Genomic DNA, 27,139 nt, shown 5'->3' on the forward strand with positions numbered 1-27,139 from the left:
CAAAAAGACACGTCTGAACCCTTCTTTACTATTTACTGACCAAGGGACTGGGTTTTTTTTTTTTTTATGGAAATAAACAATATTTACCTCGTAGAATTGTTAGGAAATTTAAATGACATGGAAAGTACCTAACAGTGTTTGACACACCTCATATATTCATTCGATAAGTGTTATTCTCCTTCTCTATTCTCTCAGTACAATATCTTGAATTGTATACTTTGCACATAGTAGATATTAAAAAATAGTGGGTGGAAAGATATGAAACCAAATTATTTATATAGGCAATTAATAGGATGGAACTTCAGAGAAAAGTCGGTCATTGTGGGAGCCGTAGTGCTCAACAAATACTTTGTTCATGAAGGAAGAGCAGAATGAACACTGAAGGCTTCGTGGAGTTTCCAGTGATTACAAACTAAGAAATATAACTACCACTTACTGAGCATTTATTTTGTGCCAGGCACTATGCAAACACCCTGTATGTCTCATTTAACCTTCACAATAACCCTGTAAAATAAGTATTATTGTAATTACTTTAATTTTATAAAGAGGAAACTAAAGTTTTGAGAGGTTGCCTTAATTTTCAGGTTTGCATAAGTATTTTGTATTAGTCAGCTATTGCTACAATAATGCCATATAATAAACCACACCAGAACTCAGTATCTTGAATGGTAATCATTTACTCTCATGCTTACGGACCTGTAGGTTGGCTATCACTCAACTGGGCTAGGCTGGTCCACAGGTTCTGGTCTTTAGGCCCTGCCCTTTAGCTGCCATACCTGCCATATCTTCCTTGGACTGTGGCTGCGTGGAGCATGTGGTCTGCTTCATATGACTCATTCTGGGGCTGAGGCTGAAGAACCATAATTAACTAGGACATGTTCTTCTCATGATGTATCATGGGAGCACAGAAGAACAAGCCAAACTGCAAGTACATTTTAGTCTCATGTGCCAATATCTCATTGGCCAAAACAAGTTTCATGGCCAACGCCAAAGTTAAAGTGTAGCGTAGAAAGGAAGTCCATATTAGCCAACCTGAGGTCAAAGCAGGGGGGTGGATGTGTCTTCCTATTGTAAGAGAGTGAAGAATGGGGACCCGTAATTCAGTTCCACAAATAATAACTGGTAGAGACAGTGTATAATCTGTATCTATATAAGAGCGTAAGATTTTTTTTCTTTATTACGTACCATTTCCAAAGAGAAGAAGGGGGGTTCAGGTGGAGGAATGGCACACCCAAGGTATGTTACAAGGAGAGCAAGGAGCACTTAGCCTAGAGCAAGGAGAGTAGTGAAAGCCCGGTAGTAGCCAGAATGCAAAAAGCCCTGAAAGCAGTGACAGCAATGCATGATTCAGTAAAAACTCATGACTTTGTTAGTAGGCCAGTCCTGAAAATCTCAGAGATCCCTAGGTGATACGGCAAATACCTGTTTTGAATGTCATAGTGCCACCTGCACCCGTGTACTCTGCTGACCTATACGGTCCGTCTGTGTAGATGAGTAAAGGTTTCCCTATGTCACTGTCCCAGCCAGAAGAGATGACAGAGTCAAAAGGGTTTAATTGAACAGAATAGAATAAAGAGACTATTTACAGGGGTGTGGCCAGGGAAATGGGTGCCCACAAAGGTTGATGAGAACCCGGGGACTAGCAGCAGTGAAAGTCATTATCGTCCCCTGGGCCTAAGGAAACAAGGGAGGGAACAGTATTATTAGAACCCAGTGAGAGCTAGAGCGAGGAGGAAGGGCCACCCAGCAGGACCACAGCCCCTGTCAGAGCCCTGGGGGGAGTGGGGGGCAGAGAGGGAGCATGGAGCATGGAATGTACCTGGATGTCTTGTCTCCATCTGCTGGAGCCCATTTTCCCAGACAAGTCCCTACTGCCTTGGACTTCTCTGGGCCCTGTGTTGTTCCTCAGCTGATAGTCAAGCCTCCCGTGGTCTGCCTAGGATCAGATCCCCTGTTTTTATCATAGATTAGATCATAGCTCCAAGGACCCACACTTGATATCTACATATCAAGGAGGAGCTTCCATCTGTCCCTGCTGGTTTTGTACCCAAATCACACAAAATTCTCCATGGTCAGGGAGTGAATAAGTATCTTTCTTCTGATATTACAGGACCATGGGCTTTAAGGGGTTTGAAGAGGGAGGAGCCCAGTTCATACCTACAAAATGATCATTTCAGATAGCCCTAAGTCTTCACTAATCTGCACAAACAAGACAGCCTGGCTTTTCTGGGAGTGATTGCATACTTGCTAGTGTTCTCAGGCTCCCAAGATCTTTGAAAGGTAGGAGTATCCCCACCTGTCCTCATTTTTCTCATTGCTCTGGAAACTCTGCCCTTGGCTGGGCCCCTTGGTATGTAGGACTGTCTGGCCGAATCAGTCTTTGCAGCAGCAACAAAGAAGTTAATTGGGTAGCTGCACTGTGGCTATTTGTAAGAATTTTTTTTTTTTCTTGAGCATTATAATTATTTATTTATTCAGGTCCAACATGGATAAATTCCTGCCGTGTATCAACTACTCAGGACACTGAAATAAAAGCAAGGTCTCTGCCCTCAGAAACACACATGCAAAAATATACCTTGAATCTCAGATCTTTAAGCTGAGAAGAACTCAGAGTTCTACTAGGCTAGGACCTTACTTTTCAGCAGCTATGCTCCTTCCATGTTATCAGTGACACATGAGAGGGTCAGAGCGTTACAGGTTTACTTTATTCGAGGCCTCCTAGAGGACTAATGGTAGCGACGAGGCCAAAGTGCCGCTCTTTCTCCCTTGTCAGACCATTTTGGTTAACAGGGATGTGCTGAGAAATTCCCATTACCTGGGACTGACTAGAACCAGTGGCTCCTCATTCACAAGTAGAGCTATAAACTGGCCATTCTCGTTAGATGTTGCACCGGTCTTTAACGCTACTAGATGTAGTGGGAAAATCTGAACGTGGTAGTGACCTCATTTTCAAAGCCAGCCCTCAGGCCTATAAAAAAAAGTCTCTGGCTTAGACACTTTTCACACACCTCATTCTTTGGACTAGAGGGGAAATGGTTTTTGGCTCACCTGGTAGACCAAGTGCCTCTGGGCTCTTACTGAGCTTAGTTCACTTCTTGGCTAAGAGGAGGCACTTGACAATCTCTGGCCTAGAATGAGGTCCTGGGGCTAAATGATACAGTCCTTGCTAAGAGATGACCAAGAGGGTCTGGCCCCCTGACCTGATAGCTCACACTAGTACCCCAGTGCCCCTGAAAGAAGAGTTGAATCCCGATCCATGACCGTCTGGTTATACTCAGTTATGTAGAAGTAAAATTAATGCCACTTAATGTAAAGTGAAAACAGAATTTCTGCAACTGCCAGCTTTCTCCAGCTCAGCCAGTACTATGCTGATTTCATTTATAAGCAATATTTTCTTTTTCATCATGCTGATTGCAGGAGGAAAATCACTCCAAGAAAGAGAAACAGAGATCAAACTTCAACTGACAAAACACAAAACACAAAATTTTAGATTGCGGGTATTGATTTCCATCTAGCATCACGCCAAATGCTCCATAAAGTTGAAGCCCTCCTGACATCTTAGTCAATGGTCAATTTGAATGCATCCGGCCTGTGAGCCCTGCTGGACCCCAGCTAGGGATCTTGGCTGGGCATCATGTTCCCTATTTCTTCAATTTATTCCTTACCCTCAACCCCATATTTGCTGCTAAACGTCTGAGGAAAGCTTCCTGGAAATAAGTGAATTTTGGTTTTCTAGTCATTCAGGCATTGCTTTGGTTTCATTAGCAAGGGCCTGGCTGCCCCCATAGGCATTTTCCTACATTCTATCTACTGTGCTTGGGTGTGAGTCTATGAGTCAGCAAGAGCTGGATGGAGCATGGTGTGTTGGGTCACAATAAAAGGCACTGCTGTCTGCAGAAATCTTCAGAGTCCAAGCAAGGGCATTTAATGCTTGGAAAATAAGGGCTTTCCCAAAACTTGCTTTATAATAATAGAAAAGATAATGAGGTTTTACGTAAGGCTATGTTAAGGGTGGATTTGATTTTTTGTTCTGAGCCAAGCTGCTAACTGGTATGTGTGGTTTAGTGTTAGGGAGAGACTTGCACAGCTGTAATTGCCACAAGTTAATTGAAGGCAGCCAGTACTGTCTCCGAAAATAGATGAGAGCTGACCAGACACCACGTTTAGCTATGAAATACCCACTTCCAGTCAAAATTCCAGATCCAGCTCCTAGCTCTTTTGAACAGTTTTAATGCATCAGTTTTCCAGAGGCAGTTCACTTTCTACAGTGATGACACAGAGCTAGGGAAGATGGTAAAAAATATTTGATCTGACTCCATCCTTCAAGCATCTTTGCTCTGCTCTGTGTACCCTTTGAAGCCAGTGGGAGCTTCTCTATCCAAGCGGATGCACTGAGCTTGGAAAACAGACTGGAAATCAGCGTATCCCTCAAAACGGAATGCCATCAATAAAGAAATTAAACTCTTTGTCAATGCACATTTTCCAAAAGTGCTGGAAATCTCTGAAGAGTGCAATTAGAGAACTCTGTTCTTCAACAGTTGAATCTCCCACATCTTGCTTTGACTTTCAAGACATATGAAAATGCTAATGTCTATTGTTTATATAGAAAGAAATGTGGGAACGTTCCAAAACGGGCTCCAGAAAGTAACAAAAAGTGACCTCCACCCTGTCCCCCACCCCCTGCACCCCAGTGTTGCATCATTAACATTGTTCATTTACAGCCTTAGTAATCGGTTACATTCCAACCGTCCTCATCTGGGTCCCCAACCCACACGGGGCAGAGCCCAGCGCTCTCAGAGCAGCTGTGGCATCAGGAGATTCTGCAGGGGGAGTTGTGGATTTTCTCAGTAGTTATTTCCACATCAAAGGAGGATCTCCCCTGTCTTCATGAATGTGTGCTCTACCAGAGGATTTAACTCTACTTATGCAACACCTAAAATGAGGTCCTGCCCCAGGCAAAATAGATAAATTTCCTTTTCTGTGCTCTCCCATCCTCTTCTGCTTCTGTAGTACTGCTTCTCTTTCCCTACCATCCCCCGGGCAGCAGCATCTTGCTAAATTTTGTATTATTCATACCCCTGTACCTCCAGAAACTGCCCCTGTGCTTTTTCCCTGACCCCCTCCTCTCAGGCAAAACAGACTTTTTCTCAGTTCTGTTTTCTTGGTTCTTGTTCCTTTCGATTCATCTGATTAACTGATTTAAGCTAGAGTATTAAGGGCTAAAAATGAATGTCAGAGTGGCCCTTCAGCCAAGTAACGTATGTTGAAGGGACTGACTTTTTTTTTTTTTTTTTAATTGTTTCAGCTACAAGCATAATCTGTCAGGGAACTTCATTGTTTGGGGAAAATACCTGAAACGTTTGGGGGTAGAAGGTGAGACCTGAGGGCCACAGTGAACAAAGGGCGTGCACATTTTTAAAAAGCCCCTTACAGTACTCCCAGTACTCCGCATGAGAGAGTAAAAGAAACCTATGTTATTCCTATGAGAGAAGGGGAAAGGAGAGAAATGGGTCGAGAGATGCAGTGGAGGGAAGAGGATGTGGCAAGAGCTTGAGCTCTTTATGAGACAGCTTGTGAAGCTACTGCCTGGGAATGGGGCAAAGCAGATTTTAGGGATGAGAGGCTCTAATGACAACACTGAGTTTAAAATCCTGTTCATTGTGGCGATACAAACTCCCTTTACGCTTCCTCCAAAACTTCATTTACGCCTGCCAGGCACACAAATGCTTGCTGTGAGTGTATCTGTGAGTATGTGGAAACTAAAAAAGAGTTTCACATTTTCATCAGCGAGGTGCATACAGAAGCAAGAGCCTGTAGGCTGAAGCGACCCTGAGAATGAGAATCTGCTTCCTCTACTAGGAATTTATAGAAATATTCGGTAGGATTTGCCTTTCCAAAGAGTACCCGGTTGTGGATTTTACCCCATAGTATCATGCTCTGAAGGAACAGTCGGAGCAGCTAATCTCTGACAAATATTTGTAGCCGGGGGAAGTGCAAGGGCACCCAGTAGAATTGCTGATGGGGAAGGGAGGAAGAGGCTTCCCCCTTGGTTCCCCTGTAGCAAGCCTGTGTGGCTCATTAAGACCACCCCCTGTGGGACAAGAAAGTGGGAGAAACTCTGGGCTCTTGAGACCTTAAGTGGAAGCTAGGAAGAGCCCCTGTGGTATGAGATGGGACTGCCCCTTCATTCTGCCTGAATCTATGCAAATAACCGACTTTAGGCAGTATAGACTGGAGAGGAGGATCCTGCCTCGGTGGTAGCATGGACCACAGCCAATATGGGACTTTTTTTGGGGGCAAAAGCAGCAGCATGATGGACCAGGTCAGTTAAAACTGGTCTAAACAACAGGCAAAGGCACAAGAGCAAGGAATGTGAGCAGGTGAGACGTTTTTCACTGTCTGCCCTTTATTCCTGAGTCAGCAGTGAGTAGGATCTGGAAGGAGCTGAATTCTCCTGTCATTGTCAAACAAGACGAGGAGAAGACCCAGTCTGTTATAGAAAAACACATCTCCAGGTATAACATAGAGGGAAAGAGTCTGTTATACCCACAGATTCTAATGCCAAATAAAATTTGAGAAACAACGTGGTTTCTCCTACTACACCCGTTTAGGCACATACATGTGCCAGGTGCATGGATGAGGGTTGACTCTACTTTATTTCTAGGCTCCACAACAACTCAAAGAGGTAGATATATTTTACAGATGTAAAAACAGAGGCTTCCAAAGGTTAAAGAATATCTATCCCCAAGGTCAAGTGCTAGGATGCTCAGGGGCAAGGGAACTGCAGTCTTTATTGATCCGGCTGCAGCGTTGATGTCCTGTGGCAGGAGTCAGCAATCTACAGCCGAGCCCAACGGCCGTCTCTTTATGCCCCGTGAGCTAAGGGTGGTTTTTGCATTTTGAAAGGAGTATTTTAAAGAAAGAAGAATATAAGACAAATTCCACAAAGCCTAAAATAATTACTATCTGGCCCTTTGCAGAAAAGGTTTGCTAATCCCTGTTCTATGGCATAAACCTGCTCTTCTTTCTCTGAGTCAGGATGGCTCTGAATATGACCGTTGATAAACGTAAGCGCTACCTCTGCCTATGGACATGGAAGCTCAGGTATTCCAAGTACTTGGTATTTCTTAAAAACCCTTGAACTATCAACCGAGATGGCTATTAGCTGAGGCCTTAAAACATTAAAACACAGTTTGTATCAAATGCCACCGAAGTGACAGGATTACAGGAGCAGAGGCTTTCTCTCGAGTGTGAGTTTATGACCTGGAGACTGTGTGTCACCAAGGAGTCTAGGGCTAAGCTTAGAGGTGTGGGACTTCTTGAAATTTTGCACAGATTTTGTGTATGTGAACAAAAATGCATTTTTCCCCCCTGGGAGGGAGGCCCTGATTTCCCTCCCTTTCTCAAAGAAGTGGCTAATTCTAAAAGGCTATGAACTCTACTTCTAGAGCTCATTGGTGGTGTGAAAATATAGAATATCAGAACTGGGAAGAACATTGAGATTAATTCCCAAGGTTCAGACCTGGGCCCTTTTCAAAGTTTGCTCTTTCCCTAAATGATTCTGTCTACACTGATGGCTTCCTTCATGATCTAGACACATATTCCAGTGATCTAGATTCTACAGTCAGTGCCTTCTTCAAAACTTCACTTGACTATCTCAACAGGGAGTCATTCTTGATTTCCTCACCCTACATCATCACTCTTCCCCATATCCATTTCATCACCGAATCCCATTGTATTTTCCTTCCTGAATGTCTTCTAAATCTGCCCACTCCCCCTGTGTCTCTCTCCATTGTTCTAGACCCAACTACCACTTGTTCTTTGTTTATGTACTTGGGCTGCCACCTTCACCACCAACCCTCTTCCAGGTCACTCTCCATCTGTCATAGGTTGGGTTTCCAAGGAAGCCAACGTGAGATGGAGATGGGAATGCAAGCAGTCGATTGGGCAGTATTTCTTGTGGAAAGGAATGGAAGAGAAATAAGCTTGGGCAGAGGGAGAAGTTGAGCTGCAGTGATGTCTCAGCCAAAACCTCACTCAGCTCCGTGGTGATTTCTGAAGATGGGACAAACTGTCCCAGGGTGGCAGGAGTCAATTGGGCTTTTATGCCCCTATACTCGTCAGGATGTGAGCTCTAGAAAGGGGCACAACCTAGGGTACTATAGCTCTGCAATTCAGGCGGTTCCTGAAGGGATGCGACAGCTGTGGACAGTCTTCTGGCAGGAGCCTCAGGAGCTGGGGCAGTAGATTCCTCATTAGCAAGGGGAATTTGTGTGGCACAGTGAGCTTTTCAATTCACATCATGTCTCCTTTTGTTCCAAACCTCTCAATAACCTTCCAATGCTCTAGAAAAAAGCCAAATCCTCAAAGCTACACATGGTCTGACTCCCACCTGACCTTTCTAGCCTCACTTCTATTCTACTCAGCTTTGCTCTCTGGGCTCCAGCCACACTGACCTGTTTTCAGTCCCTCATATTTATCTTGCTTCCGCGTACCACCGGCCTTTGCACATGCTCTTTCCTATTATGCAGTTGTTACCTCGGCTTGTCTTTGACCTTTGTAGAGTCTTTAGATCTCACCTCAACACCTTTTCCTGACCTCCCTGAAAGTTCCCTCCCCTATTAAAGACTCTCACAGCACATGTTTTGTGCAGATGCACATGTATCACTTGCAATTTTTTTATTTGTTATGTGTTTATTCCTTAGTAAGTTGTGTCTGTCTTTAGAAGGGGTTACTCCATAAAGAAAAGGCTGTGCCTGTTTTTTGGTCACCATTGAATTCATAGGGCATCTCACAGTTTCTGACCCATAGTGAGTTTTCAGAAAATATTGGTTGAATGAAAAGTGCATAAATGCCCTTATCTGGCATATTAGGACACCAAAGATTAAAGAAACCACATGGACCTGCTCATAGTCAAACAGCTGCTTAGTGTCAGTAAAGGAAATTTAAAGTCATCTATGTTATTTGCATTTTTTTTTTAGAGATTTTATGACCTATTTATAGGCAAGTTTACAACTAAAATTGATACTGCTTCTGCCTTCTGCTCTTTTCTTGAACTGGACCATCGATTTTTCTCTTCCTACTGCTTACCCATAATAGTTGCAGTTTTCACTTACATAGTCAAGGAAAAACCTCAAATAGATGAATTAAATCCAAGCTCCAGATACAACCTAAAAAAAAAAGAAAAAATTTTAACCCTTCGTGATACCACAAATACTCCGTTGACAAATTCTTTAGCTTTTCATCCATTTGTCTTAACGTGATGGAGTTGTCATCTTTACTTCTTCCAAATGTCCCACCCCGAGTCCAGACTATGGCAGAGTGAGAAAAACAGGCAGAAGAAACGAGGTTGGCCCACAAGGTACCTTATATTTCTGGGCTCAAGTTTAGAGAACAATGATTTGGAATCCTGGGTCATAATTCACCAATCAGGCTATATATGCAAATGAGAACATCCTGACTTGTTCAAAAGAGTTCCGTAAATAATATTATTCATCTCCTAGAAGCAAGCCGTATTTTTACTGGACTTTTTACTTCAGCTCTGCATTACTAATGAGAATATATATATTTAAAACTCTGTTATTTATTTCCTTCTGCTTAATATTTCAATCAAACATACACTTACTGTATTAATCACAGAACATGATGGTTTTAAAACCTCAGAAATCATTTTAATTGAATACCTCATGTCTGTTTAATCTAAAGTTAATAAAACTTTTTTTTTTAACATCATTGTATCCAATTTTAATTTCTTGCTCTAGGACATTCACCCCTCCCTCCTCAAATTATTTTTTCAGAGTCAGTCTTATAAAAAAATCATATTTTATTTTGAAATCAAAGTTACATTCTTTTTATGTCAATAAAGCTAACCTGTTATTTACTTAAAATCAGTGCAATAACCAGTAAAATGTAAAATTGTATCCAATGATGAAAATTGATGATGTATCGACTGAAAGTATATTTTGAAATGAGAAACTCTCAGCTGATGTCAGTCATTTTCAGACACGAACACAGTTGGTTAAGTAGTCTAAGACCTTTATGTATCTGCATCAGTGGGAGTTCTAGGGATAGGGGATGGGGGGGTTGGACATGGCACCAAATGGCATTTCTTTTATTAATTTGGCTAGGAATAGCATAGAGTGCAACAATTACAGATTTGGGTATTCAAGGGATGGAACCCCAAGGAACACATTGTTCTGCACACCTACAGTTTCCCTTCCTTCCCATCTACTCTTGGAGTTGTAAATTGTTCCGGGTCTATAGATAATAGGTAATGAGTGACTCTTCAGCTATTTCCTTGATTAGAATTCTCAGCTCCAAGTTCATGTTGTAAAGTGAAGGTAAAAGTGAGTTAAGAAAATTTTGTCTCCGAAACATCTGGTTTACATTCCCTTGGGCCTTCCTATATTGGGGTTCAATTAGCTGGAATCATTTGTCTTTTAAATTTTGTGTCCAGTACTGCCTAACAGAGGGATTACCTTCTAACAAGAACAAGTAATTTGTCTGACCGACTGTGTGCCCAGTCAACAAATCCATTACTTTCGGAGAATAATATCCAAATACCATATAGGTAGGGTGAACATATAATTCATTTACAAAACTGGGACACTATCAACATGAAAGAGGAATCATTATTGAATCAAGGCAACAAGTGTCAACCTCAAGCATCCATGGAAAAGCAGCATGTCTGGCAGGTCTATCTGTAGTGTATCCGGGAGTGCCAACCTCTTTTTTCTCCCACGGGAATGTTCCATGAACACTTCTCAAAGAGTTAATTCATGTTCTGTGCTCATAAACCCAGTCTGACACAGGATTCTTAGATATATGAGATCATTTTAATTGCAGTGGAAAATTTCTAAAACTCCGATGACCTGATCTATAGTAAATATTGGATCCACCTTTAAGTCCTTCTGGTACAGCCCTACTCGTGGTCTTAAAATCCTAGAAACCCCCAGCTCCAGAGAAGTGATAACAGGTCAATGCAGTCAGCTTTCTGCATGGTTGTGTAACAGCTCATCCAGGACCCAGATCATCTTTTACCTACTCACAATCCTAGTGTTGCCCATTTTAGATTGTTTTTGGTTTTCTGGAGCCTCTATTTGGCATCTGTGTGTAAGGGTGCAAGGATTCCAAAGGTAAGGCATCACAGAAAGGAGTCAGACTTTTTTTGTATTTTGAGACTTACTCCCTAAGAGAGGAACTATCAGCTGCCTTGAGGAAGGATACAGCTAGTGAACATTGCAGATTATTCTGTTTTTGAAGAGAAAAAAATTGTGGCAAACAGTCCGCTGATGCCTGCCTTGCCTAGAGTTACACAATCTTGGTATCAGACCCAGAGGTCAAATAATACAGTCTTGAATTTTTTTTTTTATTTTTTTAGGGAGACATTGTTTAGGAATTTTTCTTCCTGAGAGAGTTCTTTGTTTGGAAGTGACCCAAGATGATGAGTTATTGAACAACTCCTCTGTCATGGTCCAATGGGCAGAGAAAAAGCTGTGCTCCTGTTACCTATGGACATTCACAAAGACAAGCGCAATAAGTTGCAGATAATTAACCTGTTCGCAATCCAAATACTGGAGACAAATCTCATCAGCCTGGAGCCCTGGGCAGAGGGAATGTGCTTTTCTAAACCAAGCTGTGAAAAGCAGGGAAGGGATTAGAGAGGTAAAATCTCAGCCAATATTTTACATGATTCTCAACCCAAAGAAACCCCAGGCCATCAAAGGGCTTTTTCTCGTGGTACAGATCTGTCTTGAGAGAAATGGTAGAAACTTCATAATATTGAACATAAGGTAAATTAAATCTTTATGTCCCTGCATTACTACTGGGCAACGGGTGCCAGGGGTGAGTTGAATGTGAACATAGGAGGTGATATGGTACAATGTAGTGGGTGATCTTTTTGAGCTGGTACTTTAAGCTGCAAATAACTCTTTCCATGAAAAGAGACTTAAAATGGACCTCCCAATACTGCATAATGGAGAAGATACTAAATAAAGTAAAAAAAAGAAGACAGATTTTAAAAAAGCGAGGGTTTGAGAGGCCTAGAGCGGAAGTGTCATGCCATCATTTTTATTAACAAGTACTCAGGTAGTGTCTAATCATTTGCAGAGCATCTTGGAGGGAAGTAGAATTTCTCATAGGTGTAAATTGGTAAAGTTTTAGTACTTAAAAAGTGGCAAATGCAGACAGAAAAAAACATTATTTTTTTCTGTGATTCATAAGAGAGTTGTAGTAAAAACAAAACAAACAAAAACCACCCAGCCACGTCAATGCTGAAGGTTTGGAACATTAAGATCTTGCACATGGAAAGACTAAAAGAGAATTTCTCTAGTCACATTTCATTAAAGGTTATCACTAGTTCTTTAATGAACAGGAAGTAGAGGTTGGGATCGGGATCCTTTTTTCTTCATTTTATTTAAAATATGTATTGTTCTCACCACTATTATTTAATTATTCTCAAGCATTTTTATTTTTCTCTTCATTGAGGCCCATGTAAATGATCAGTCCAGGTTTTTCTACACATACCAGAAATGGAGAAATCCTGTCTGAATCTGGTGCTCTGAATATGCACGATAGGGTAGCTTTGAATCTAGGTGTAGCTTTATTTAGGGGAGAATCCAGTTCAGTCTCCTTCTGCGTAGGGAAAAGCCTAGTTCTTTCCTCCTAGGTCTTCCTGCGAGTCTCCTTTACTAGCCATGCAAAACACTTCTGACACTTCTGATCACTAAATATGTGGAAGTATTTCCCCATAACGAGCAATCCTCTGCAGCACCAGCTGGGCGTCCTGTAGTTTAGCTTGGTTCTGATACTGTCCCCCAGGGATAGCCTCAGATCCCGCAGGTTAAGGACTCAGTTCCACAAGACTGCCCCTGCGCCCCTCTAGACTCGATCGCAAGTCCAGATCGTCACCTGTGTTTCTGGCCAACCGAAACTATAGATTAGAGGCTCCGATGACCCCCTCCTTGGGTTCAATTGATTTGCTAGAGCAGCTCACAGAACTCAGGGAAACACATTTATCAGTCTGTTAAGTGCTGTGATAAAGGATACGGTTAAATAACCAGATGAAGAGACACGTAGGGCGAGGTCTAGGACAATCACAAGTGCAGAAGCTTCCATCCCTGTGGAGTTGCTGTGTATCAGCCTCCTGGTGTGGATGTGTTTGCCGACCTGGAAGCCCTACAGATTCTCTCTGCTTTGGAATTTTAAGGAGGCTTCGTCTTGTAGGCATGATCAATTATTCCCTTTTCAGCCCCTCTTCTCCCTCTGAAGTATGAGAGCGAGGGCTGAAAATTCCAAGCTTCTTATCATGGTTTGGTCTTTCTGGTGGCCAGCCCCTCTTATTTAAGATCCTTCTGGCAGCCCACCCACAGTCACCTCATTAGAACAGGAGATGCTCCAAGTGCTCTTATCATTTAGGAAATTATAAGGTTTAGGAACTCTGTGCCAAGAACAAGGAGCAGAGACATATATATTTTTCTTCTATTATTTCACAATATTACAAAGGCATTAGGACCCTGAAATGAAAGGTGATATCTTATCTCTGCCTTCTTTCCCGTCTATACTTTCTACCCTACAGACTCAAAGAGATGTAATCAAAATCTGTTTTGACCCACAACAGTCATTAGGAAGTTTCTTTGTTTTTCCACATTTAATGTTAGTAGGAATTCTAAAAAGACTTGGCAATATTTACATTAATGTAAAATTTAATTATTTTCAACTTCTTCACATTTTTGTTGTTAACTTCAACCTTCTGAGGAGGTTAGAAAAGGCATGGCAGTTCTTAATCTGATAGGATTCTAAGGCCTGTGGTGGCGTCATATCTAGTCAATGGCAGAACCAAAGCTAGAATTCAGGTCTCTTGACTCCCAGACTCTTCCGGACACCATGTCACACTGCCTACATCAGGGCAACAGCAAAGTTTCTCCTTTCATTTTTCTTCCGGGAAAAAAAAAAAAGAGGCATGCAAACCTATCATTAGTGATGGGGAAAATAGAAGGCTTGGAATGGTATCTACTGGTAGCCACGTTAGCCAGACTTACGAAGATAAGACCACCTGAAGCACATGGCATGTTGCCATCTGTGACATTACAGAGCATTCAAGAAAAAAAAACATACTGGCACCAAAAAAAATAACTCAGAGAAATCATAAAGAGCAATTTGATATAAATATCAACAATACGTGTTGACAATAAGGAGGGATATGTGGGGCAGCACACAGAAGATTGGAATAGGCTTGAGAAAATAAGTATTTTATTTGTAACTGTATCATTTACTAGCCTCCGGATTGTGAGTAAAACATTTAACCTCTGTGCCTCAGTTTCCTTGTATATTAACTTGCCGTACTCCTCTCTGGGTCTGTCAGAATCAGAGGAGATAACGAACATGATTTTCATCAAGAACATCAGGATGAGCATCATGATTACACACAGTAGGTACTTAACAAACATTTATTGAACTAAGGAGGCTATTTTCCGCTGGGATTGATTATCACTATGCATAATGACTCCTAAGGTTATTTGCCAGTAATTATTACTTTAATGGAAATGGCTAAGTGAATTAACCTGCTGCCAGAATTATGGATCCAATAACATTTTAGAAAATTATTATTATTCTTCGGGCCTGAGATATCTGGGTATGGAATGTAGTAACAAACATGCAAATTCTGGCCAACAGCCTGGGTGTTTTTGCCACTTGATAAAATTGGAATGCTTGAATACAGTTTTTCCATTTGAAAGACACATTACAAAAATCTACCAAGACAAGTTAAGTATGTGTCTCTGGCAAAGGAATTAAACAAATGTAGAGAGTGAGAAACATCAATGCAATGCTAGCTATTTTAGTGCTCTATTATCACCCACAGAGATTCTTAATGCAGTACGAAAATTCCATGATTATAAATTCCAGCTCTGTAGCCTGCCTGGTAGGCTATCAGGGTCTGTATTGCTAAGAACGGATTAATCTGAATTTTTGAAACTTACTAACTAGTCCTCGTAAGCTTCCATTGAATAAGGTTGCGCCTGCAAATACGTGTCTGCATGTCACCTACGTAGGTAAATATCAACTGCTATAGTAAAGAGCGGTATTTCTCTTCATGTAATCCTGTAATTTCACTAACAATTACCTCTGACCCAGAGAACATCTTGTCTGTACGTGGCTTCCTGTGAGCATTGAATTGCTTTGCTTTTAACCTCTGTGCAGTTTTTTTTTTTTTTCCTGCTTTGCTCTATTGCTTTGTGAAGAAAAAAGAGATGTCGCCCAATGTCGTTACCTACTCAGACAAACCATAGGACCAAATCTCTGGTTTCTTGAAAACTTTCTTGGGTGCATCACCCTCTGGACATCTCTGGCGACAAAAAATATTAAGTATTTTTAAGGACAAGTTGACCCCTGGCCTAAGGATACTTTTGTGTTTGAGATTAATTTCTCATGGGGCATGGCTAATGAGTTTTATAATCTGGAAGTGTGTCTCCATCATTCAGCCTGGGTCGGGTTGTTGCAATTTCTGGAGGGAGCTTAGAGGCTCTGAGCACCTCCGGGGTGACTGGACTCAGCCACTTGGGCAGCACCCACAGGCCCAGCTTCCTTTCTCTTTCTTCATCCTGGGCAGTGGTTTTCAAATATCAACTTGTACAACAAAATGAGAAAATAAAGGCAATTTGGTAAACTTTTCCTGAGTCAGTAAAATATTTATAACACAAAATGTATCTTTTCATTTTTTTTAAGCGTACAGCTCAGGTGCGTTACGTATATTCCTTGAAGGGCAACCATCACCACCATCCCTCTCCAAAACGTTTTCATGTTCCCCAGTTGAAATTCCATACCTACTCTTCAAATAACAGCTCTTCATTCTTCTCTACCCCCAGGCCCTAGGATCCACCATTGTACTTTCTGTTCCTGTGAATTTGGCATCTCATGTAGGGAGAAGGAAATATTATTTGTGTTTTGGTGACTGGCTTATTTCATTTAGCATAATGTTTTCCAGGTTCATCCATGTTGTAGCAGGTGTCACAATTTCTTTCCTTTTTAAGGCCAAATGATATTCCATTATGTGTATATATCACACTTTATTTATTCATCCATCAATCAATCGACAGGTTGCTTTCACCTTTTGGCACCTTCTGTGAATGATGCTGCTATAACCACGGGTGTGGCCACGTTGTGAGCTTCTGCAAAGCTAACTGTGCTTAAATACTGCTTGTTGGTGTTAATCTATCCTTTGCCTTATGAAATAATGGTGATAACAGTTTATTTTTCCTTAGTTGGCAAAGTAAAATGTTGACAACCCTAACTCAATCTCCATTTTTTTGTTTTTGTTGTCGTTTAAATTTAATTCATCTGTGAAAGTCTAGAAAACATAGGAATTCTTCTCAACCATGGTTGAGCCCCAGAATCATCTGTAAAGCTTTGGAAAATATAGTTCTCAGGAGCCCACACTAAAGTGATTGAAATGGAATCTCCCAAGGTTAACTCGGGCCGTGATATTATTTTAAAGCTCCCGAAGTTATTCTGATTTATGGCTAATTTGAGGAATTTCTTATGGCTTTCCAGAACTACCCTACATATCAAACAAGATGAATCCGTTTGGTCAGTGAATACCCCTCTGCCACCAGCAAATCTATCATAGGATGAATTCTGCCAAATTTCAAACATGTCCAGGGCTACTAACAAGGAGATTCTGAGCTAGGACAGGGGCTACGTAAAAATTAAATCAGTTGTCCAGAGTGTAATTTTTATTTCCAAATCAAAGTTGGAGTTTGTATGGTTCCTCCACAGCTGTCTGCACCTGTTCTATGGGGAGAGGAAAGAATCAGTTTCCATGACTTCTCTCCTTTCTTCCATCCACCTCCTCAGAATTCTTGAACTTTACCATGGTATGCTCTCAGAACTACATTTGACACAAATCGTACAATATCCAGCTTCCTTTTTTTTGAAACTATAGCCCAGATTGAGAGGGGTTTGCTTTCATTCACACATTTATTGATTTCCTTTTCACAACTAAACAGCTCTGGAGTCTGCCGTGTGTCTAGGGGGGGGGGGTCAATAAACCACACAAAGAAGCACGTCAAAAATGATGAAGAAAGTTGACTCTCGCAAGACTCTTTCAGGTGCGGTCCATGAAGTGAACTCATTCACGTTTACTGTTCACCTTCGCGGTCTCCCAAATACCAAGCATCAGTGGGTGGCATCCGATTGGTGATGATGCTCTGAGCTGGTTAAGTGCAGTGGTATTTTGAGGAAAGCGGGGCATTCCTCATTATCCGCGAATCTGGGGGTGGGAGCTAGAGTGCGAGCTGAGCTGGCGGATTAGCGTTTCCACATCCATCTCCCCTTCCTCTCCGCACCCTTGAGTGAGGCAGCTTGCCTTATTAGTACCATGTTTGGGATTAACAGCTTCGCTATTGTGTTAGCATCTCTGTCATTGCGGAGGGAGGAAGCGGGCGGGTGCTAAGCCAGTCACTCACGGGCCTAACACACGAGGGGCGAGGGGCGGAATGCAACCAGTATCGGGGCCAGAACTCTGCCAGCTGCAAGCGAGGTGTGTGCACCTTTAATAAAAGTGGGTTTTATAATTAGAGCAGGGACATTTTTTAAATGTACTAAAACCTCTCATATCGCATTAAAAAGAAATGCCATTCAGCTATTTACAAAGTAATGGAATCTCATTCCCATCTGCTCAGGCTTCCTTTCAACACCTCTCCCTTTAGCAGTGCCAAGAGGAGAAATTTCTAGGCTTGCAGTGTGAATTGTAGGAGAGCCAGCCTGGAGTGTTGGATTGGGAGGGGCTAGACCTTGCAAGTGGCTGGAAATATGAAAAGTGTCTGGTGAGGGCAGAGAGGACCCCTGGGCTCTAGGAGTCGCAAGGCTGATGCACAGCGAGCTGGCTTCCTGCAACCGTGAACCGTAGCCAGGATCTCTGGGCAGCGCAGGGCCCGGAGGAAGGAGCCCAAGCCTGGAAGCTGGGCCAGCTGCGTTGGCAGCTCAAGTCCTTCTTGATAGATAACAGCCATTCCGGGGACAGTCTCCGTCCTGGGTCACTTTCTCTTAAACCACTTGAGGCTGTGGAGTCACAAGCAGGAGACCTGGGTGCTAGAGAGAAACTCTGTCTCCCTCCTGAGCCCATCCCAGACTCACCATGTGGGTTGTCACATGGCGCCGCCTGCCCGATGGCCTTCCTCACTCCTCAGCAGTGACCAGCTCTGCATCAAAAGGAAAATTTAAAAAGCTGTAATTCCCCCAGAGCACTCTGAGACTAAATTCAGGGATCAAACAAGAACTTTTCCCTTCATCACTAGTTGAGGGTTCCACTGTCCAGTTAGTCTGCCTTTGGCCTGGGTTCTCAGGACGCTCCCTGCCACCAGCGGGCTGAACACTGACTACCTGCCACGACCTGCGTGATGATGTGGACCTCTGCCCCCCCCGCCCCCGTTTCTTCCACCACTTTCTCCATGGAACAAAGTCGGTAGAACGAGGTTTACATTCACCACGCCTAAGTTCAACACCAAGAAGGAGCCTCGTGACCTCAAACACCTGTGCCCAGGAGCCGGCGACGGTGCTGGAAGCCGTGCGGTCAGAGCGGGAGGGAGAGCTGTGCCATCGGAAGGGAGAAAGGGGAGAGAAAGGCCAGGTTGCTGACTTGGAAAGTGAACTTTATTTGCTTTGTAATTTTGCCAGGAGCAGGTCCTCTTTCTAGTTTCTAGATCTGGTGATGAAACTTTTTGAACCAGAAGTTTCAGCACATGGTCTGAGTGGATTTTCTCTGACTTGTGGAATTTGGCAGGTTTTAGTGCACAGCCACGTGGGCGGACCACTCAGTCCACAGTGCCTGAGGGCGTGTTAGGTTGAAGACTGGAAGCTTCTCCCCAAACTTACTGGCTGCCTCCCCATCCGGGGGCCTCCACGTCCCCCTGCTCTGGTGCTAGAAGGAAGAATTACGAGGACAAAGGATGGAGAGTCCCAGGCGGAGCCCTGAACCATCCAAGAAGTGGTTCATTCCTCCAAAGGGTTGTATTTCTCCTTCTTCCCAGATAGTCACCGTCTCGCTTCACCATCCTCCAGGAGCGGGCCTCCCTGCACAACCCATTGTCCTCCACGTAGGAAAATAAAGTGTTTTGACTCTTGGAGGAGGAAGGTAGGGGAGGTAGGGTCTCCCTAGGGCTCTCTGTGACGCCCGGGCCCTGTCAGCAGCTTTGGCGAAGGAGCGCCCGTGAGCGGCCGGCGCACAGGCAGGCCAGGGCTCGGGGAACGCGGCCTCTAACATACCGTAGACTCTGGCCTGCGCATTGAGGCTCTTACACTAAAAACGTTATTCGACGCTTCTCTGAAATCCAGAGCTAGCTGGGTGTCCCGTAGTTCCGTTTGCTAAATCTGACATCCCTACTCTGACATCGGGGAAAACAGGGAGGACTTTAATACGTGTGCCACGAAGCTACCCTGCTCCTTCAGGGGCCGGCGACGGCCCAAAACCAGAGCCATTTCCGAGGACTTTGAGGAACCTTCTTGGAGCCATCAGACAATATTGTTATTGCAACTTGCTTGGAAAGACACTTTGGGCCAAAGGAACGAGTTGGGACTCCTCCTTTCTTCTTTCCTCCTCACATCTGGTAACCATATCGTTGATGGCCCAAGCTCGTGCCCTTCTTTGAGTAACAAGTACACTGGGGGCAAGAGGTGTGAGCTGGGGCTGCTCCGGGCTCGCCAGGCCGTGTGCTCTCTCTAAGCAAGCACCAAATTCGACGTATGCTCATGCACTGTTTTCTGAGCCATCAGCTCTTTTAAGACAGGAGTCTCCGAATCGTTCTCTGTTGAATTGAACGGAAAAGTGTTTGCCTTCCTCCTTTGCCCCACCATGTTTTGTTCCGGGGTTTGGGTAGCCAGATGTTTATCTGCTCATATGTAACTGGGCTCTAAACCCAGACTTCCTTTTTGCCCATGAGGAAGGCTGCAAAGAGAGGGATGTGATGGCTTCGGTACTCAGAAATCCACTTCTGAGGAATGGGAGGAACTGGGCATCTTAGAACAGCGTAGTTCTCCACGAGAGCTGGATCGTGTCAACTAACCATGGTTCTGAGGGCAGAAATCCATGCCCGGAGACCAAGAGGCAGGTGCGCGGAGCCAGACAGCTCACCGAAGGCCAGACGAGGAAGCCAGCTCATGCCGGTCAGTAACCCCCTTCCTCCGCGGCCCCCAGCCATCTGATAATCACCCCCAGACTGCAGGTTTTGCCCCCATGGGCTTCATGTATTTAAGGTCCCAGTGTCTCTACCAAGTTCTCTCTCTGGTGGATGCTCTGAGGAGAGGGTGGCAGGGAGTCAAGTCATCACTGTCCTTTTGTTTGCACCAAATCCCATCACCCTGGGCAGCCGGGACCCTCCACAAGCTGTGGGGCTGAGAAGCCTCTTAGGTGATCAGCACCAGGCCCCTGATGAGATTCCATGAGACACTGCCTGCTCCCGGTTATCCACATGGACTCTGTTTAGCCCTCACACCAAATTTCCTTGTTGTTTTCTAAATAAAAGCAAGAGGGCTTTGTCGTCAGGTACCGGATGGAGAGGGGGAATTCATCTTTTTTTAGGTTTGTTAAGATAAACCGTCTGAAGGTTCACTTGGGCCAGATAACTGAACCCATTTCATCTTGGAGGAGTAAGTTGTTGTAAGGGGGATAAAGTTGCTAAGTTTCAAGGTGAAAACCCGAGGGAGGCTGAAGGGAGAGACACCTGCAATGCTGATAAAAGTTATAATTTGAAAGGTGTGTTCTTATTCCCAGATTTGTTCAGGTGTTTTAGGCTCTAAAGATATTAGAGTCCATGGTGGAAAATTGTGTGCTTTGAAAGAGACCGAATTTCATAATAATTCCATCCTATTTTTTCCTCTGGTGTAATTCAACTTTTAAAAAAAGTAACATCCGAAGGCACCAGTTACATCGCACATTAAAGGTGGTGTTAGCAGCTGTTCGTGGCTGAAAGACAAGCCTTTTTTAGGCTAGCAGAACTCATTCTGTTGAAAATGAGTCTGTGCTCACCTCATTGGAAGTTTTCATGGTGATTTAGGACGCCACATTTTAGGAAGGGAGAAGGAAGACCGACGCTACGGTGGCCAGAGGGGGCAGAGAACACCCCTGGGCCAGCGTGGGCCTGAGAACGATCCCAGGCTTCCTACACCGTCGTAGCCAACACAGGGTGTTGTTGTTGTTGTTGTTAGTGTTGTCCTTTCATCTCGTTTTAATGAATTCACTGCTAGCAGTGTAGGGGGTGCGTTTTTACATAAAAACCCACATTTATGACGTGGGTGTTGCTTGAAAATGAAAAAGATCTATTAACCGTGTTCTGCATGGAGACAATATTTTGGCACTGGGTAGAGGCTGCCTCTTTTTTTAAAAACGACTTAAAACAAATCCTTTGGCCGCACACTGACTGAAGCTATTTGGTGTCCACAGTGTCTGGCTTGCCTGAGTCCCTTCCACTCCGTATTACTTACTAATGCCAAGGCCAAATACCGGTTCCAGTTATCATTGTATTTGAGCTGGTGGTTTTCTTATATTCAGAAGCCTCAATCATTCATGTTACTTGTCTGGTCTCTGTGAGCATTTAAGCTTTCCATCCTCGATGCAGGGTGATTAGATTTGTCCCCAAATATCTGGCCCGGGTAGGCCTGAAATGCCACCATAACTACTCAACACTTTGGGTGAGCTGATTCCTCAGGTGATTCTCCATTCAAATCACTGCAGACACTTCTGAGAAAGGAAGTGCAGTATTACTTCCCTACTTTTTCATGGGTAAAAATTTAAACAGATCACCCGTCTACTTGTGTCCCCGTGATGAGTGGGTTTGGGTGGCAGTGTACCAAATGGAATTTCTATGGCAGGCCACAGAATGGTCCCACATCTGCTTTTTTCTTTTTTTTAAAGATTTATTTATTTATGGGAGAGAGAGAAAGAGAGAGAGAGAGAGAGAGAGAGAGAGGTAGAGACACAGGCAGAGGGAGAAGCAGGCTCCATGCACCGGGAGCCTGACGTGGGATTCGATCCCGGGTCTCCAGGATCGTGCCCTGGGCTGAAGGCAGGCGCTAAACCACTGAGCCACCCAGGGATCCCCCCACATGTGTTTTTAAGGAAAGCATCTCCAGGTGAATGCCATGGGAGGCAGACCTGGAGACAGGGTGACGTTGGTACCACCTACAGCGTGAGAGGTGTCGAAGTGCCGGGTTCGAGGGAACCCAAGGATTAACAGCCCCTCTCCCTTATGTATATTCAGAACGGGTGAGACGCAGGCACAGAAGCTGGACAAGCAGAGATCCAAGTCATCAGCTTTCTATTGCTTAAAGGTGGAGTAAAGAATGAGGCTTAAATGTGAGACCAAATGGGCCGTACACACTGCTGAATTGAAGCTGACCTGACCCCTCTACATCACAGGCCTCACCCCACCTCCCGTGAGGCCCTTTGCTTATGGCCTCAAACAGAGAGATGCATCCTCCTGCTGATGGGTGAGTCCAGAAAAGAGAAGAGCGGCCTGAGCCATGTATGCCCATCTTCTCTTCTCAACTCCACTAACGTAGCACTCCTTTGGACGGGGGCAGTCAGTAAATGAGGGGAGTGGGAGGAAAACCACAGGGGTTGGTCTGTCTGGAATCCCGTCCATGGGTTAGTAGAGTGGGGGAGATAAATGCTTTCTCCAACAATAACCTGCAGCCAGAGTAAGGCCAGACCCACAGAAACACATTCTTTTACATCTGGACAGATGGAGCATTTCCTCTTGGGAAATGAAAGCCCAGGTCTCTGGTCCAAGGAGAGTTCTAGAAGGAGAGAGTAGGCATTTGGAGCCATGGAATTAAGACATTCCAGATGGAAAGGCAGACTGGGGACGAAAATGGGACGTCTGATGTCTCAGTGGGTACAGGGCACAAGAAGACTAAGAAAGACCCAGTGAGTTCTGAGGGCTTGGACGAGCCGGAGCCTCTTACTTCAGGAACTTGAAAAAACTTCTTGTGGAGAACCCATAGTCTCCGAGGAGCCCTTCGGAGGATGTGGACTATGTCTGTTCTGTAGCCCCTGTGATGGACATAGTCTCCATTTCATACTCAATAGGTACTCACCAGAACGTCGGGTAAAGAGAATCTTCTAAAGACTACTAACGTAAGGAAATGTGTACCACACAGTAATCACCCACAGGCTTAACCTTCTGAGGAACGTTTGCATTTTAAAAGGGGACTTTGTGGGGTGCCTGGGTGGCTCAGTCAGTTAAGCTTCTGCTTCGGCTCAGGTCCTGATCCTGGGGTCCCGGGATCGAGTCCCGCGTCGGGCCCTCTGCTCAGCAGGGAGCCTGCTTCCCCCTCTGCCCCTCAGCCCCCTCTTGCTCGCTCTCTCTCTCTCAAATAAATAAATAAGATCTCTTTAAAAAAAGGGGGACTTTGTTATACCAAATTCATCTGTGACTGATAGAATATACACAGGACACATTTGGACCAGAAGCTCTTCGGGGAGGCTCTAATTTCCCCCCCATATGCATATTCCCCAGAAGCCCAAGGTGAACAGTTTAGTACCTCACTTAGTCAGATCCCGACCACAGTCTGAATTTTATGGTTTCTTCTAAGGAATGCCAGTTGTTCCCTTATTTTTGCCGCTGCTCTGCAAATAAATATCTCTAGCTCTCAAGAATTAGAAATACATATTTATGACAGTAATTCCTACCTGAAGAATTTATTGGGAAATTTAATGTCTGTTATAATGATAGAGACAAAGAGCTGGGCCATCATCACCCAAAACCCCAAATCTTCTCACATAAATTATGGAATCCATAATAAACTGCCTTATATGGTGATTGTAAAGCCAATGGAATGTGATACAGTGAGGATGGATTTCATATTTATTTTGTCTTTTGTATCAAGTAGGTGGGGAATTGCTGATGTCAGGAAAGTCCCTAATTGAGAATCACAGTGCATGGGGTTCTGATAAATGACAACTGCCTCAGCCAGGACGAGTGACCACGCGGGTTCCCACTTCATGACCAGGGTCGCTGGGGAGACATTTCTCATTGGATCGGCTTATTGTAAATATTAGGTTTCAGCCTTTGAGCATATATTGCTGGTTTTCAGTTACTTGGAGCTTTAGAACATCTGCTTTTTCATAGCAAAAAAAAAAAATAATAATGAAGAAGAGGAAAGAAGAAAGAAATCTCTTAAGGAAGTGTTTAAAAGTCGAGCTGATAGATTTGGCAGTTCTCATTTGTGGCAGGAGTAACAGGCATCACAGGGGCAGTGTGACTTCAATATTAAAGAATAAACATTTTAACATTATTAAATACATCATAGCAGGTTTTATAGCAAACTTCATAATAAAGTTAGATGTTTCGGTATCAAAAAGGCGCACACATTGCTTTAATGGTATCTACATGTTATGGATTGTAACAGCCTGTTGTGACATCATGTGTTAGGAATTTACTATGAATACTTGGGGGGCAGTTCAGACAAGCTCCTCCTAATAAGATGCCACGGAGTGTAACTCTATCTAATGACAATTGGTCAATTATGAATAAAGCATTTTCAAAGAGAACTGTTGCTTTAAGCTCTATTAAAACGTTAATGAGGCTTAGCAGAAGTCTCCATTTCTGGCCTGCTGTTTTCTCATCTGAAAAGCCACACTCCTGGGTGACTCTCCCCAGCTCCGAGGGACTACACAGTTCAGAAGGCAGTTGGGGCTAATTTTGGCCGCGGACGACGAGGTTTTCAGTTCGGCAGCCGGCCCAACCTTGGGGTTGATGCTTGGCGGCTAGTGTGATTCGGATGGACTATAAGTTTTTAAGCTCTTTCCTGTCTGATTCATCCTGTTTGTGTCTCTGTGGGAAGCATCTGATGGAAACGAAATCCACTGACCTGAAGCTCGGGAAAGAAATTTTTTAAGCTGGCTGCCCTCAGAATAAAAGTGTTTTCTCTAATTCTGGAGATGGTGTAGGCTCTCAGACTTGCCACCCTCGGGTATAAGCCAGCCCCCAGATTGGTTTTGTTTAGCAGGTGCTGTGCTTAAAAGACATGGATTGAAATGCCTTTAGGCAGGGCACACCTTCTCCAGTTAACAGCGAGCTTCACAGGGTCCTGTTGTCATAGACCAGGCACATCACATATTATCTGTCCCTTGCAGACCTCTAAAAAAAGTCAGAATCGTGAGCCCTGGTGCGTGATTCGTTCCTGCTCCCTTTGCCCTCAGTTTGCCTTGATGTCTCTCACTGATGCCTCCCACAGCTGGGCCTTGTTCCTCACAGAGAGTTTTTGGTGAAACCAGAGTCATAAAGACAGGATTAAGAGCAAAGTCCGAGGATTCCCAGAATCTAAGAGTTTGGGATACTCCAACTGCAGATGAGCAACATGAGACACGGGGAGGGAGACAAACCTTGGAAAGGTCAGCCCCAGAAGGAATAGAGCAGAGACGGAAAGTCAGGTCTTCCGATTCCTCATCCTGGCATGCTGCGCCCACTACCCCACACAGCTGGCCCGAATGATGCCTCCTTTGTACGGCCCTTCCTCATATTCCCAGAGAGTTTGTCTTTTTCAAAGTCACCATTCACATACACAGGATGGCACCAGCTGTGCAGCCCAGCCCCTCTTACCCTACACTTCTGTGTCTGGGGAAATGAAAATCAAGACCAATGTGTTCACAGTAAGCCTGCTAAGTTTCAAAGAGAAGTGCTTCTCCGCTGATGGCAGAGGGCTTGGGGCTGGAGACAGATTAAGGTTTAAGACAAGCCCCAGGAGTCAACTTTGCAGACAGCTCAGGTTGAGTCGCAGGCCCTTCTTTGTTCAGAGCGTCCTGCAACTTGGATTGAGGGCTGGCTTTGGGAGGAGACAGACTGGTGGGGGCTCTTTAAGATATCTTGAGCCTCGAGAAGGCTTCCCTCAGCCCAAATGGCCTTGTAGGTAAACCTTCCCATCCCAACCAAGGAAAAATAGTCTGAAATTCAGTTAGTAACTCATCCCTAGGGGCCAAATGTTGCCCTCTTTGAGCATTGTGCTTCGTGAAAACATTCCTGGGAGAGGAGAGCTTCTGGGCTGGTTGGTTCAATGAGCTTTCTTCATGAGTGGAAGAAAGGAGGGCAAGGAGAACCCTGGGCATTCGGGAGAGGCAGGAAAGCGATGAAGGAAGTGTCGAGGGAGAGACATTGGCCACGAGCGAAGTTAAAAGTGAAGGGGTCAATGAAAGATACACCCAGAAGAAACCGGTGGTATCATATACATCTGGGGACATCGGTGGGCAACACTGCATGGTCAGGGCCACAGAACCTGCTGTCAGGGTTTGGCCGTGGCTTCTCACTCAGTACCCTTGAAATTCTCAGCCCCCAAATCCTGCCAAGTTTTTCAGCAAATACCCCCAGAAAACTGGAAGAAAGGATAGAAGTATCCCAAGTGCTAGCTCAGCGACTGGCACAGGAGCTCAGAAGGTATTTGTTGAATACATGGATCAAATATTTGCAGCGCGTCCCTGTGCAGCTGTCCCTAGGGGAAAGCCGTATAGCCTGGTCTCTGGAGCACGCAGCCAGAGCTTTGGTGCCTGTGAAATAGGTTCTAATCCCAGGAGTCCTGGAGTGGGATGGACCAGGAATCAGAAGATCCCAGGTTCCTCATCTGTCAAAGAGTGACAGAAACAGTATATACTGGCCTAGCTCGGAAAGGTGCTGACTCTGAGATAAAATATTGTACGTAAGAGTATTGACAGCTTGAACAGATTATTGAACACACAGGGAAAAGCCTACTTTATCTTTTCCTATCTGAAGTTTGTGGGATTATACAGGGTTGTATTCTCTATAGTTTCCTGGCTCCTGGTTCTGGCCTCTCCTCAGACTGACTTCTCTTTGGCCTGTTGATTTCCGTGAGATACTCCTGTGTCCTCATGAGAAATATTGCTTTTTTGGCTTACACTATTCCAAGTGAGTTTCCGTTACTTGGAACTGAGGATCCTTCGCTTGGTGTATCCTTAGTTCTCCTTGAACGCAAACTTCCAAGGAACCGGAACTAAAAGAAGACTTCAAGGGAAAGGTACTGCTTATCATATTTCTTTTGGGGGGTCACTTCCTCATACTTTTTATTTTTTTTTAATTCTCACCTCAGGTAGAACAGGTGATTAGTTTATAGCTCATCTGACCCTTCCCTGGTCCGT

Source organism: Vulpes lagopus, chromosome 5 (assembly GCF_018345385.1).
Source record: "Vulpes lagopus strain Blue_001 chromosome 5, ASM1834538v1, whole genome shotgun sequence".
In the NCBI taxonomy this organism is placed as follows: domain Eukaryota; kingdom Metazoa; phylum Chordata; class Mammalia; order Carnivora; family Canidae; genus Vulpes; species Vulpes lagopus.